Here is a 16,066-nt window from a genome sequence, read left to right as displayed (position 1 = left end):
GATCGAGCTGTCACCCACTACTGCCTGGAACATACCGAATCGTAGAAGCTGAATGAAACAGTGATCCTAACAGCCATTGGCAACACTGTCCTCCCCCTGGTGTGAAGCTGCAGGTCGTGTTGAAGGAAGTGACACCGCTCTGTGACCAGCTCCTTGTTCAATCAGGGTCCTCTCACACTCTGCTCCTGAGTTATATGTATCTTGGGAAGCTGTTCCTGGAAAACCAGGTGTGGATACAGCAGATCCCTTTCCCCACAAACACTCACTCCGTGGTTTCAGATCTTCCTTTCTGTGCAGCCTCTGCTCCATTTGTTGTTCATGTCACAGATACAGATGTTGTAACTACAGTCCCCATGCTCCATCCAGAATTGGGTCACCAAATCACCAAGTGTCTCTGAATGTCTGAGGCGGTTCACAGCACAACCTCCAGCAAACCATCCCCAGCACCTTCAATAACCTTTCAGTAACAGGAGTCCGTCAGAAGCCCGTCAGCTTCAATTTAGATGCCTGGTCCTGAATAATTATACTCCATGATTTTCCACGTGTTTCTGACCACACAATCATCTGAGAGGGACAAGCACAGGTATTCAGTGGACACGCACAGACCAAGATTCAAAGACGTGTCTAAAGCTGCTGGAACCCCTGTCCAACATGGAGCACCACATGAGGCACACCTGGAAGTGAACAGCAGCCCAGCACACACACACCCCTGTCCATGGATTGCCACATGGGACTCACTGGGAAGTGAACTACAGCCCAGCATACACCGTTGTCAATGAAGCACCACATGGGGCACAGTGGGAAGTGAAGAAGAGCCCAGCACACACACACCCCTGTCCATGAAGCACCATATGGGACACCCCAGGAAGTGAACAATAGCCCAGCACACACACACCCCTGTCCATGAAGCACCACATGGGGCATAGTGTGAAGTGAACAACAGCCCAGCACACACACACACACACACACACACCACTGTCCATGGAGCACCACATGGGACACACCAGGAAGTGAACAATAGCCCAGCACACACGCAGCCCTGTCCGTGGAGCACCACATGCGGCACACCAGGAAGTGAACAACAGCCCAGCACACACACACCACTGTCCGTGGAGCACGGCATGCAGCACAGTGGGAAGTGAACAACAGCCCCGCACACACAGACCCCTGTCCATGGAACACCACATGGGACACACTAGGAAGAGAACAACCGCCCAGCACACACACACCACTGTCCGTGGAGCACCGCATGCGGCACAGTGGGAAGTGAACAGCCCAGCACACACATACCACTGTCCATGGAACACCACATGGGACACACCAGGAAGAGAACAACAGCCCAGCACACACACACACACACACACCCGTGCATGGAGCACCACATGGGGCACACCGTGTAGTGAACAACAGCCCAGCACACACACACCCCTGTCCATGGAACACCACATGGGACACACCGGGTAGTGAACAACAGTCAAACACACACACCCCTGTCCATGCAGTAACACATGGGACACACCGGGTAGTGAACAACAGTCAAACACACACATGCCCCTGCCGATGGAGCACCACATGGGTCACACCGGGTAGTGAACAACAGTCAAACACACACATGCCCCTGCCGATGGAGCACCACATGGGACACACTGGGAAGTGAACAACAGTCAAACATACAAATACCCCTGTCCATGGAGCACCACATGGGACACACTGGGAAGTGAACAACAGTCAAACACACACATACCCCTGTCCATGGAGTACCACATGGTACACACCGGGAAGAGAACAACAGTCAAACACACACACCCCTGTCCATGGAGCACCACATGGGACACACTGAGAAGTGAACAACAGTCAAACACACACGACCTTGTCCATGCAGTACCACATGGACACACTGGGAAGTGAACAACAGTCAAATACACACACACACCCCTGTCCATGGAGCACCACATGGCACACACTGGGAAGTGAACAAGAGTCAAACACACACACACACCTGTCCATGGAGCACCACATGGGACACACCGGGAAGTGAACAAGAGCCTAGCACACGCCCCTGTCCATGGCATACCACATGGGACACACCGGGAAGTGAACAAAAATCAAACACACACTTCCTTGTCCATGGAGCACCACATGGGACACACTAGGAAGTGAACAACAGTCAAACACACACACACACACCCCTGTCCATGGAGCACCACATGGGACACACCAGGAAGTGAATAGCCTGACAGATACCATTTCATTGTTTCTGAACTTCACAATGGCAGCTTTCGAAACACTGGGGAACCAAATGGGACCCACAGCCAGGACGTACAGGAGACCACGAGCCATACATTTTGCACATTGTTTCTGAGCTTCATAATGATTTCCCCGGGATTCCAAGGATATGAGCATCAATGGCCAGGTTAAGATACAGAAGGACGGATATTTATGTTATAATTGGACGATTACTTGATCGATATTTTCAGTAAACGTGGCTCTTCCCAGACAAATGGGATTAACTGGATGAGTAGCACTTTCGTAGGTCAAATAAAAAAATATTAAAAAAAGGTAAATGTGCTGCCAAATCAGCTGAAATCCACGTCACAGAATCAGACACCATAATCCAGATGATATATCTGTGCAGTTTGTAGCAGTGTTCAGACCAGGCTGGTGTACTGCTCAATACAACTCAGCAACCTGTGCAGACCACACCAGTTCATGAACTACCTCTCCTATGCATTGAACAGCAGTGAATTGCTGCGAAAACCAGGACCAGTTACTTTCCCAGCCTGTAGAACTCTGTACACCACCCCAGGGCATTGAACTTTAAACCTGGAGTAGTTACACTTCCAGCATGTAGACCTATGCACATCACCCTGGTGCATTGATGTTTAAACCAGGAGCCGTTACTCTCCAAGCATGTAGAGCTATGTACACGATCCCAGTGCATTGATCTGTAAACCAGGAACATGTACCCTCCCATCATGTACAGCAGTGTACCCCACCCAGAGCATTGATCTGTAAACCAGGAGCAGTTACCCTCCCAGCATGTAGGACTTTGTACACCACCCTAGTGCATTGATCTGTAAACCAGGAGCAGTTAATCTCCAAGCATGTTGAACTGTATACAACACTCCAGTGCATTGATCTGTAAACCAGGAGCATTTACCCTCCCAGCGTGCGGAGCTTTGTACACTGCCCCAGTGAATTGTTCAGTAACATTGTGTTAGATCACTGCCCAGCGTGGGCAAACTTGCAGCCCATGCTGGAAGTGACAGGATGTGCACCTCCCAACCATTTACAACTCCAGATATCCATTGCGTCAATGGATGTAGAATATATCAACACGAAGGAGGAAAATGACTTAAGGTTAAGTAGGTAAGAATCAGACAGGGCTCTAGAGGGTTACAAGGTAGTCAGGAAGGAAGTGAAGAAATATCTCCGGAGAGCAAGAAGCGGGCATGAAAAAGACTTGGTGAGTATAATTAAGGTAAATTTTAAATGTTCCACACATATGTGAGGAGCAAGATGATGGCCTGAGTGAGGGTAGGGTTCCTCAGGATAGTGGAGAGAACTTGCACCAGGAGTCGGAGGAGGTCCTTAATGAATGCCTTGCTTCAGTATTCAGTACTGAGAGGGACCTTCATGTTTTTGGGTACAGCGTGAAATAGGCTGATATGCTAGAACAGGAGGATGTGCTGAAAATTATGAGAAACACAAGGATAGATAAATCTTCTTGACCAGATGCGATATAACCTAGGATACCACAGGAAGCGACAGAAGAGGTTGCAGTGTGTTTTGCGATGATCTTTGTGTCCTCACTGTCCACCAAATTTGTGTCAGATGATAAAAGGTTGGCAAAAGTTATTTCCTAGTTCAGGAAAGGGAGTGGGGTTATCCTGGGAATTAGAGGCCAATCAGTCTTACCCCAGTGATGGGCAAAATATTGGAGAGGATTTGAGAGATAAGATTTATGATTACTTGGAAAACGATAGTTTGATTAGAGGCAGTCAAAATGCCTTTGCGAGGAGCAGGCCATGCCTTATAAATTTTATTGAATGTTTTTGCGGATGTGAAAAGTCACATAGATAAAGGTAGAGCAGTGGATGTGGTGTACTTGGATTTTTGCAAGTCGTTTGAAAAAGTTACCAATGGTAGGTTCATTCAGAAAGTAAGGAGACATGGGATACAGGGAAATCTGGCTCTCTGGATGCAGAATTGGCTGGCAATAAAAGACAGAGGGTAGATAGAAAGTACTCAGCCTGGAGCTCGGTGACCAGGGGTTTTCTGCAGGGATCAGTTCTGGGAACTCTGTAATTTGTAATGTTCAGAAAGAGAGTTGAATGGGGAATTGATCGGATGTGTAAGTAAGCTTGCCGATGACATGGAGGTTGATGGAATTGTGGATAGTGTGGAAGGTTGCTGTACGTTGCAACAAGACATTGACAGAACTGAGCTGATAAGTGGCAGATCGAGTTAAATCTGAAAAAGTGTGAAGTCATTCACTTTAGAAGGTAAAATTTGCAAGCAGACAACAGGGTTAAAGGCAGGATTTTTGGCAGTGTTAAGGAACAGAGGGACCTTGGGTTCGATGTCCACAAATCCACGAAATTACCACCCAGGTTGATGTGGTTGTTGAGAAGGCGCAAGGTGTGTTGGCTTTCACAAGCCGGAGAACTGGGTTTCAGAGCTGTGAGGTTACGCTGCAGCTCTATGAAGTTGAGTGCTCTTCTGCGTTGAGAGCTTGCAAGCACCTGTCATATGACTAGCTTGAAGTTTCAGAGTGTCCTGGAAAATTGAAAATATGTAACATTTGGCTGTGAAACAGATACCTTGAGTTTTAGTTGTTCTTTTGACAACTTTTCATAATTAACGACTTTTTAAAATTATGCTTCAGGATAATAAACCCAACAGATTTTGAATTTATTGTTTTAACAACATTGAATCAATGAGATGATTTGATTTTTAGGGAATAAAGAGGTATATAGAAAAACATAGAACATAGAAAAATACAGCGCAGTACAGGCCTTTCGGCCCTCGATGTTGCGCCGACCGAAGCCTACCTAACCTACACTAGCCCAATAACCTCCATATGTTTATCCAATGCCCGCTTGAATGACCATAAAGAGGGAGAGTCCACCACTGATACTGGCAGGGCATTCCATGAACTCACAACCCGCTGAGTAAAGAATCTACCCCTAACCTCTGTCCTATACCAACCCTCCTTAAATTAAAGCTGTTTCCCCTAGTAACAGCTGACTCCATACGCGGAAAAAGGTTCTCACTGTCAACCCTATCTAAACCCCTAATCATCTTGTACACCTCTATCAAATCTCCCCTAAACCTTCTTTTCTCCAATGAGAACGGTCCCAAGTGCTTCAGCCTCTCTTCATACGATCTTCCTACCATGCCGAGCAACATCCTGGTAAACCTCTTCTGCACCCGCTCCAGTGCCTCCACATCCTTCCTATAGTATGGCGACTAAAACTGCACACAATACTCCAGATAAGGCCGCACCAGAGTCTTATACAACTGCAACATGACCTCAGGACGCCGGAATTCAATTCATCAACCAATAAAGCCCAGTACGCCATATGCCTTCTTCACAGCACTATTTACCTGAGTGGCAACTTTCAGAGATCTGTGTACATGGACACCAAGATCCCTCTGCTCATCCACACTACCAAGTAGCCTACCATTAGCCCAGTAATCCATCTTCTTGTAACTCCCACCAAAGTGAATCACTTCACATTTAGCTACATTGAACTCCATTTGCCACCTTTCTGCCCAGCTCTGTAACTTATCTATATCCCGCTGTAACCTGCCACATCCTTCTTCGCTGTCCACCACTCCACCGACTTTCGTATCATCTGCAAACTTGCTCACACAGCCTTCAAGCCCCTCCTCCAGGTCATTTATAAAAATGACAAAAAGCAATGGTGCCAAAACAGATCCTTGTGGAACACCGCTAGTAACTTCACTCCAAGATGAACCTTTACCATCAACTACTACCCTCTGCCTCCTTCCAGCCAGCCAATTCCTAATCCAAACCTCTAATGCACCCTCAATGCCATACCTCCATAATTTTTGCAGTAGCCTACCATGGGGTACCTTATCAAACGCCTTGCTAAAATCCCTATACACCATATCTACTGCTTTACCCTCGTCCACTTCCTTGGTCACCTTCTCAAAGAACTCAATAAGGTTTGTGAGGCACGACCTGGCCTTCACAAAACCATGCTGACTATCCTTGATCACAATATTCCTATCCAGGTGTTCATAAATCCTATCCCTCACATTTCTCTCTAAGACTTTGCCCACAACAGAAGTAAGACTCACTGGCCTTTAGTTACTAGGGCTGTCCCTACTCCCCTTCTTGAGCAAGGGGACCACATTCACTATCCTCCAGTCTTCTGGCACTATTCCAGTAGACAACGACGACATAAAAATCAAGGCCAATGGCTCCGCTATCTCTTCCCTCGCTTCCCAGAGGATCCTAGGATAAATGCCATCACGCCCAGGGGACTTATCTATTTTCACCATTTCCAGTATTCCCCAGACCTCTTCCCTACATACCTCAAAGCCATCCATTGTAATCACTTGTGACTCAATATTCACATCAGCAACAATTCCAGAGTGAATACTGACGAAAAGTATTGATTTAGTGTCTCTCCAATCTCCTCTGCCTGCGCGCACGACTTCCCACTACTATCCTTGACTGGACCGATACCTACCACAGACATCCTTTTATTCCTGACATACCTATAGAAAGCCTTTGGGTTTTCCCTAATCCTACCAACCAAGGACTTTTCATGTCCCCTTCTCGCTGCTCTTAGCTCTCTCTTTAGATCCTTCCTGGCTACCTCATAACTCTCAATCGCCCCAACTGAACCTTCACGCCTCATCTTTACATAGGCCACCCTCTTTCCTTTTACAAGGGATTCCAATTCCTTATTAGACCACGGCTCCCTCACAAGACCCTTTCCTCCCTGCCTGACTGGTACATACTTATCAAGGACACCCAATAGCTGCTCCTTGAACAAGCTCCACATAGCATTTATGTCCTTCCCTTGAAGCCTATCTTTCCAATCCACACATCCACACAGGTACGCATTATGAAAGTTAGACAGAGAGTAAACTGCCATCGACAGAGACTGCCATGTAAACCTCTTTCTCTTAAAGTTATGTTTTTCTTTGCATTAAAACCTCCTTGCGTAAAAGACAGAAGACAACCCAGTGAGATCTTTAGCTGACAGAAGGAGGGCACTGGAGATGACAGTGGCTTCCTGGTTTTGAAATTAAATTGATGTAATTTTAATTTTTTTTTAATGGGAGTAGTACAATTTTTATAGAGGTGGAGGCAAATAACAAACAGTTCAGAGAAAGGGAGCTTTGAGCTTTGATTAGTTGTTATTAAATGTTCACTTTTAGAGTTAAGGAATAAAATTATATTACGTTTCTTTAAATCGTGGAATTTTCAGACTTTCTGTCACTCGTGCTTTAACAGATTATAAGGCAAGTTGAGCTTTTCTGGGTGTTTGGTTTAATTAACAAACGGGTTCATTGCTGTGTCGTAACAGCACACTTGGAACATTGTGTTCAGTGCTGGTCGCCTTGTCATAGGAAAAATGTGGAAGCTATAGTGAGGGTGCAGAGGAATCCCAACAGATCAACAGAAATATTAGCACACACCACACGAGTGAATGAAATATTGAGGATGTCACCACGCGAAAAATAAATGCTGGCAGATTCTCCATGTCTGTATAAACGTCAGTGTGTCAGTGTTTGTGGTGTATCTGTACTGATGCCTGTATATCTGTGTGTGCACGTGCATCAGTGTATTGGTATTTGTCTCTGTGTGTCTGCTTTAGTATCTGTGTGACTGCACCAGTCTCTACGTGTGCCTGTGTATCTGTATTCATATCTGTGTGTACCTGCGTGTCTCTGTGCGTATCCGCGTGCACAGTGGATCTGCCAGCCTCTGTAGTGCTTAAAGTGATGCAATGTCCACCTCTGCTGGCCTTCACACTTTACTGCATTGATGGCAGTGGAGGAAGAAACCCATAAGGGATTCAGTCTAGGAGGTGGGGAGAGGGAGGTAGATCATAGCACCATCCAAACTGACAGCACCATCTGCACATGCACACACACACAGAGTTGGGTATAGGGAGGATCATAATTGTACTGAGGACACTCAGAGTGGCGAATGCTCCTGAGGAGTAATATTCTGCAATGTGGAAGTGATTTGTCTTTGAAGATTATTCGCTTCACAGAGTGTAAACCTTAAAAGTATTTCCACTGCCACTGCATCAAAGGAACTCTGACCAAACCATTTGTAAGGTGTTGCGGTGTTTTTATTAAACGTTCTTTAAATTGAAATTGAAATATTTTATAATTCACACCTATAAGGTGAAAGGATTGAAAAGTCCTGAAACTGACCTAGTGGTTTTGGTAATATATCTAGGTATCAGAATAAACTGTTCTGTGCCTCCAGAGATATTTTGCAAAACCAAGCAGCCATGCAATATGAGAGATTCACAGTATTTGATGCCCTCTGATAGAGAGAAAAAAAACTGACACTTGTGATGTGGAATGGGAAGACCAGCAGAGGGTGGCATTGTATGAGTATAAACTTAACATGGACTGACATCGAGGTGCAGGAGGAGACTAAGGGTTTATCTCAATTTCAATGGATTTATCCCCAAAAGCACAGAGCCATCACTTCACAGAGATGCACACAAACATACATAGACACATTAAAGACACAACAGATATGCATACAGATATAGACTCTTACACACAAACACGCCCACAAACAGACACAATTTTTTTTAAGATAGAGATAAGAATGTTTTTTGATGAACAAGGGAATCAGTGGTCAGTTGTTGAAGGTACGAGAATGCGGCTGAGAAACATTTTGGCCATGATCAAACGGCACAGCAGATCCAAGGGGCTAAATGGCCTAATTCTGTTCCAATTTCCTATTTTGTGAAGGGATTCATTTTGGAAGTCGAATTTGAATGCTGATTACTGAGTCAAATGTAGGATTCGTAGCAGTGTGGAGGAACAAAAGGATCTTGGGGGTCCAAGATGTCCATGTCTGTAGGTCTCGCAGTTGCCACCTAAGTTGATAGGGTTGTTAAGAAGGCGTATGTTGGCTTTCATTAGCAGGGGACACTGCCACTCCCACAGGCAGCACATTCCATGCTCCCACCACTCTCTGGGTAAAGAACCTACCCTGACACCCCTTCTACCTTCCACCCTTCACCTTAAATTTATGTCTCATTGTAACACTGTTGAACCCAGGGCAAAAGTCTGGAATGGCGAATAGGTCGTACGAGGATAGGTTGAGTGCCAGGCCTTTTCTCATTGGAATGGTGAAGGATGAGGGGTGACTTGATTGAAGTTTATAAGATGATCAGGGGAATAGATAGAGCTTACTCCCCCCTCTCTTCCCTTCTTCCTTCTCACAGCTTGAGAGGTGAAAACTTGTCAGTCATCTTTACCATTCATGAAGAATTCCTGTTGAGGATTCATTGGAATCTCCACATTGCCTGAAGCAAAAGGAATTCAGCCAACTCCAAATGTCACAAGAAGAAATCCGATTGCCAACAGCTTGTGTGAGCAGAATAACTCAGAAACAGAATACTATTTATTTTGTTTTTCCTTTTTGTCTTGAATTTAACTATTTCTTGTAAAACTCTTTCGAGCTGGTATTCTGCAGAGTTTTTTTTCTGTCTGTCTTCAGGCATGTGTATGGGTGTGTCTGTGTGCACCTGTGCACGTGTCTCTGTGTAAGCACAGTGTTTTGATGTATGCATTGAAAGATAAATATTAATGTACATATCTGTCTAAACTGCTTGTCACGTATCTTTCCATCTCACTTTGAGTATCTTTGATTTGGTGAATTATTTTTTGCAAATGTAAAATATCGAACTGACTTGTCCCTCACAAAGAACGTGACCTAGACTGAGACCTATATCATTGGCCATAACACCAATCTGGTTACATTTAAAATTGATAATGACCAGTCGAGTAGAGGAACTAGAAAATAAAACAGTGACCCCTCTAACTGCAGTCTGAACATGGATGAGGAGAAATTCACAAAGGGCTGTTTGAGTGGAAGCGCTCTTCCCCAGAAGTTTGTGGTGCTTGGGTGTTTGTGTTTAGTCAAAGCTGTATATTAGATATTGGACAGTAAAAGACAATGTGCTACAGATAGGAAATTGGGGCTGAGACCATAAACTGATCAGCTACAATCTTACTGTCTGCTGGAGAAGACTCAAAGTGTCTAATTACGCAATCCTGCTCCTCAGTCCAATGTCCCTGTGTCCCATTCAGCTCCTCAAACCTGCCAGACAAGAGCATTTGCACGACATTTACTTTGATCAGCTGGTACACAGAAACAGAGCAGACCATTCAGGGTCTGTAGACTCGAGAGTGTAGTGCTGGAAAAGCTCAGCAGGTCAGACAATATTCAAGGAGCAGGATAATAGACCTTTTGGGCATGAACTGTTCATCATGATACCTGACAAAGGACTTTTTTCCCAAAATGTCGATTTGCTTGCTCCTCGGATGCTGCCTCGCCTGCTGTGCTTTTCCAGCACTACACTCTCGACTCTGATCTCCAGCATCTGCAGTCCTCACTTTTTCTTAGCGCCTGAAGACTGTCACACACAGTTTGGTATGATGTTGGAAAATATTATTGGGAAAAGAAAGAGTCGGTGCCAGTGTGAAACATCCTGCTCCTCTCTCTTTACAGAACGGTGTTTATTTGTTGATTATCTTGCAGACCCAGATTCATTACATGTACCACTTCCATACCACACCCAGAGGTGGCTCACATAATCATCTGGTCTCCCTGATTGCAAACTTCAATAACAAGATTTCCAGGAAAATAACTTTCCAATAACCGAATGCGAAAACAGCAGAAACACAAATAAGTCATTCAGGCCTTTAAGCCTGTCTTTTCCTTCAATAACACCATGTCTGATTTGCTCAATTCCTCTACTCCTCTTTTGTGCCCAATGTCTGCAGCCCTCAACTCTCTGATGCGTCAAATATTCATTGTGCAGCCCACCCACCCCCCCAAACCTTTCAGTGATCCATCTCCCTTAACGCTCTGGAGTAGAGAAGTCCCAATAGTCACTATCCTCTGGGAGAACGAAACACTTGTGTACACACACTATGTCCTATTGACATGAATCAAAATATGAACACAAGGTAAGAGTGACAGGCCTTGATATCAAAGCAGGATTTAACTGAGGATGGGATCAAGGAACGCGAACAGAATTGAATGTAATGGGAATGATGTGTAAACTCCCCACTGGCTAGAGGCCATTCAGAGCACAAGGGAAGATGTTTGCGTTTGGTGAGGATCAACCATTTCAGTCACAGGACATCTCTGCAGACATCCTCTAGGTAGTTTTCTTCAGCTGATTCAACATCTTTCTTAGAGCATACAGTCAGAAGTGGGAGATGATCTCTGAAGATTGCATAGTGTTCGGAATAAGTTGTCACCTCTCTGCTGCTGAAGCAGTCTGTGTCCATGTGCATCAATACCTGGATGGCATTTAAACTGTGCTGTAGGTAACATTCATGTAACAGTCCTTCTAGACATTGTTGATCTCCACAGTTAAACATGAGGAGCTCATTCAGCACCTCACGCATGTTTTAACGGAATATAAGGACACCATTCAACCCATTGAAACTATTAAATAAGCCCATTCATTCCTTTCTGTCTATTACACAAGTAGGGAAAGAAGGTAGTCAGCGCATCGAGGTGTGAAAGAGGAACCAGGAGTCGCTAAGTCAGGTCCTTGAGTCACTTCCATATGACCAGGAAGAGGCATTGCAGCCTGTCAAGCTACTCATTCAGAAATAGGAGGATGTTACTGATACCGCCACAGATAGACTGCAGCATGTTGTTCTCCTGGCTCTATTGCTCGTGGTAGACACGTGTCACTTTAATATGGTTTGCTGAAGGTGAGGATGGAAAATGGGTGGTTTGTGCAAAGTCTCAAGAAATTACCTATCTCTGAGAAGACAGACTGGCGTTCCTGTGGAGGTCAGAAGCTGGTGGGAATGGCTAACTCCTTCAGGAATAAGGCATTGTGACTACTGACAGATTTATGAACAGTGCAGGGTCGCACACAACTGCACACTGAGACGGTAAGAGTTTATTTAGAGCCTAAAGCTCCATTTCAACCAACATGGGGATTCGACACAGGTACGTGAAATATTGGGAAAAACGTATCATGTGGAAAATGCAATTTCTCACAAAATCATCGTCTTTTTCTTGACATAATGAGTGTTAGTCCATAATCCTCAAGTTCTCTCGCAGTGCTACAGATTAAACACTCATTTCCTTTATACTCTCTTTCTCATCCATGAATTAGTCTAGTGAAACTCCTTTGCACTCTCTATCGCAACAAAATCGCTCCTTACAAAGCAGAGAAATTCTACCAACAGTGCCCCAAATAAAGTTCCAGCAACACTCTACAAGTGCAGGAAGATGTCTTTACTCTTTTACTTGAATAATTTTATAATGAAGGACAATATACCATTCCCTGTCCTGATTACTTGGCTTTTAACAACTGCAGTTCCCAATTTCTCATCTTCTAACCAATACAAAATGGAAAGGACTGCTTTTTTTGCTCACATTCAAATTATTTCTTTGCCTTGTGAACAGCTGTGCTCCAAGCACTGATAGATTTGATACCCTATTAGCAATGACCTTCAGTTCTGAGCAGGACCTTACTCTCTGTATTCTCCCCATTATCCAATTCTCGATCCATTTAGTGTGTTCACCCCTTACAGAAGGACTCTAACGTTTCTCACTCACCTGTCAAATGACTTCTGAAAATTCAAATACACCATTCCCATTGGTTCTCATTTGTCGATGTCACAATCTACATCCTCCAAAAGCTCCTACTAGTTTATCAAAAACGATTTTCCCTTCCCTGAATCTAGGCTGACTCTGCAAATCATATCATTTTTCTCCAAAGGTCTAGTTATTATTGATGATGAAACAATTCTAATAGCTTCCTCATAACTGACATCAATTAATCCATCAGTTGATATTCTCTTGTCCCTCTCTCGTTTGTTTTAAGTATTTGTGATAACAGTGGCTACTTTCAAGTCGGCAGGACACTTTCTATAACATAAAGCACTTTGACCTCCTTCATAAAGTTATGGAATTGACAGTACAGAAGCAGGCCACTGACGCATTGTGTCCGTTTCTGTTCCGTACAGATCTATGCAGCAAACGCAACTCTCCAGCCCTAAATCTGTGACCCTCTCATCACTCATCTAGTCCCGAAACTTACCAAGCTTCAATACAATGATTTTTTTCCCCAGTATTTCCACTTTAATAATGCTAAGTTCTTGCAGTTCCTCATTTTCCCCAGTCACTCTGCGCCTCAATATTTCAGGAGGATATTCTGTTGCTTCCACGGTGGAGACAGAACCAACATATTTTCCTCACCATGTTTCTGTCACCTCATGAATACACGAGAGGATGGCACTCTGGCATAATGTGTATGTCACCCAGTCCTGCCTGGTATTATCCAGAACAAAACCATTGTTGGAGATTTTGAGTACAGTCCTCTCCCTAGTGTGAGACTATTGGATATGCTGAAGGAGGGTTCACAGCTCTGTGATATCCACATTGTTGAAATAAACTGGCTTCACACTTTGCCTCTGGAAAAGTATGTAATTGGGAAATATTTGTGGAAATTTCAGAAAACATAGTGCAGTGTCCTGCTCGTCCCTGTCGACCCAGACACTCTATAAATGCAGTGCCCACACCTTGTCCAGAGTGGGAACGTTCGATACTCGAATCTCCCTGAATGAATGCAGCAGCTGACACCACAAATCCAAGAAAATCATCCAGAGAACCTGCACTGACTTTCCACGGCAGGAACAAGTCAAAACGCTGTAGACAGGCACATCCACTCAATGTTAAAAATGCTTTTCACTTTAGTTTCTATCCTGGGCGAAAATCCAAAGGATCTCTGCATAGTCACTATCACCTGAAATATTAACAGCTTTATTCTCCATGAAAGTATTTGACAATGTAACTGCACAGTTTTCTTTACCCCAGTCACGATAATAGCAACACTGATATTTCTGATGGAGTTGTTGGGGAGGTGATGCTCTCCAGACTATAAATCCAGTGACCCAGGTAATGACCCAAAGCCGGCCTTAAATCTCCCCACAGCAGAGGGTAGAATTGGAATTCAATAAAGTATTTGGAATTAACAATCTAATGAAACGTTGATGGTTGTTAAATATAAAAAACCCTGGCTCGCTAGTGTCCCTCTGGGAAGGAAACTTGCTACCTTCACTGGTCTGACCTACATGTTACTCCAGACCCTCAGCAATGGTAGATTCTCAAATGCCCTCTGAAATGGCCAGGTTAACCATTCAGTTATAACACTACAAGATCTCAAAGAAGTGAAACGAGATAGACTGATTACTGGCAGCCGACAGCACATCCAAGTACAGTGGTTCAGAAAGGCAGTTCCCCAACAGCTTCTCAAGAGCAAATAGGAAAGAGAAATAAACTCAGGCTCAGCCAACATCAAACATGTCCCATTCATAAAGGAAAGAAGATGGTCACACTGATGAAAGAGATAGGGTACAGAACTCTCTTCAAACAGGGATGTGGTAATGTGCCCACACGTGCATGAAACTCAGGAGTATGGGAGGAGGTGAAAAATAAATTAAAATAATGTCACGTTTTATTTCCATCCCAGCTGATTATCAACAATCCCTCTGTTTATGTATTCTATCTCTCTATTTCCCCGTATATTAATTTAAACCCATCAACAGACATTAGACTAATTCCCAGCTGCTTTCAGATCTGATAGATGGTCAGTGGACTCCAAATGTTAAATCTGATTTTCTCCCGAAACAGGCTGCCAAACCTGCCCCATTTCCCCTGCACTCTGTTTCTTTTTGTTTCAGGCTTCCAGTATCTTCCATTGTTTGATTTAACATTTTTTTCCTCATTTTATGGGACATAGGCCCTTCGAATCCACACTGACCCACTGAAAGGCATTGCACCCGGACCCACTTCATGCCCTACTCCTGCATTTTCCACGGCTAAACCGACTACTAATCTACCTCCGCATCTCACATCGCTAATACACCGAGCTGCACATGATTAGTAATTTAGATTGGTCAATCGACTGAACCTGTATAGACTGTGGGAGGAACATAGAGCACCTGAGGGAAACACTTGCAGACCTGGGGAGAATGTGAAAATTCAATTCAAAACGTCCTGAGGGTGGAAACAAGCTAGGTCCCTGGTACTATGAGACAGCCGTGCTAACCACTGAGACATCACGACCCCCTCCCCCGAACCGGGTCCCCGGTAATGTGAGACATCCATGCTAACCACTGAGATACCATGCCCCCTTCCCCCATACTGGGTCCCTGGTACTGTGAGACAGCCATGCTAACCACTAAGACATCTTTCCCCCTCCCCCTCCCCCCCAAACCGGGTCCCTGGTACTTTGAGACAGCCCTGCTAACCACTGAGACACCACGCCCCCTCCCCCTCACCCCCCAACCTGGTCCCTGGTACTTTGAGACAGCCCTGCTAACCACTGAGACACCACGCCCCCTCCCCCTCACCCCCCAACCTGGTCCCTGGTACTGTGAGACAGCCGTGCTAACCACTGAGACACCATGCCCCCCTTCCCCTGCCCCACAAACCTTGTCCCTGGTACTGAGAGACAACCGTGCTAACCATTGAAACACCATGACCCCCTCCTCGCTCTCTCTCCCAAAATGGAATCACTGTGCTTGGAAATACTGTATGAAATGTGAATAAAAGTGATGAGTTTAGAGCATGTATCAGTACCTTGTGCTATGATGTTGTGACCTTAAAAGAGACGTGGATTTCTCCGGGACAAGAATGTTCCAGGGTTAGAACATTTAAAAAGAATGTGGAGGGGGATAAAGAGGAGGGGGTGTAGCACTGCTAATCAGAGAGGGTATCACTTCTATAGAAGTTACCATTGTTGAGGAGGGTCTGCCTACTGAGCCAGTATGGGTGGAATTTAGG

This window comes from Hemiscyllium ocellatum, chromosome 19 (assembly GCF_020745735.1).
Source record: "Hemiscyllium ocellatum isolate sHemOce1 chromosome 19, sHemOce1.pat.X.cur, whole genome shotgun sequence".
Taxonomy (NCBI): Eukaryota; Metazoa; Chordata; class Chondrichthyes; order Orectolobiformes; family Hemiscylliidae; genus Hemiscyllium; species Hemiscyllium ocellatum.
This window is presented reverse-complemented; position numbering follows the sequence as displayed.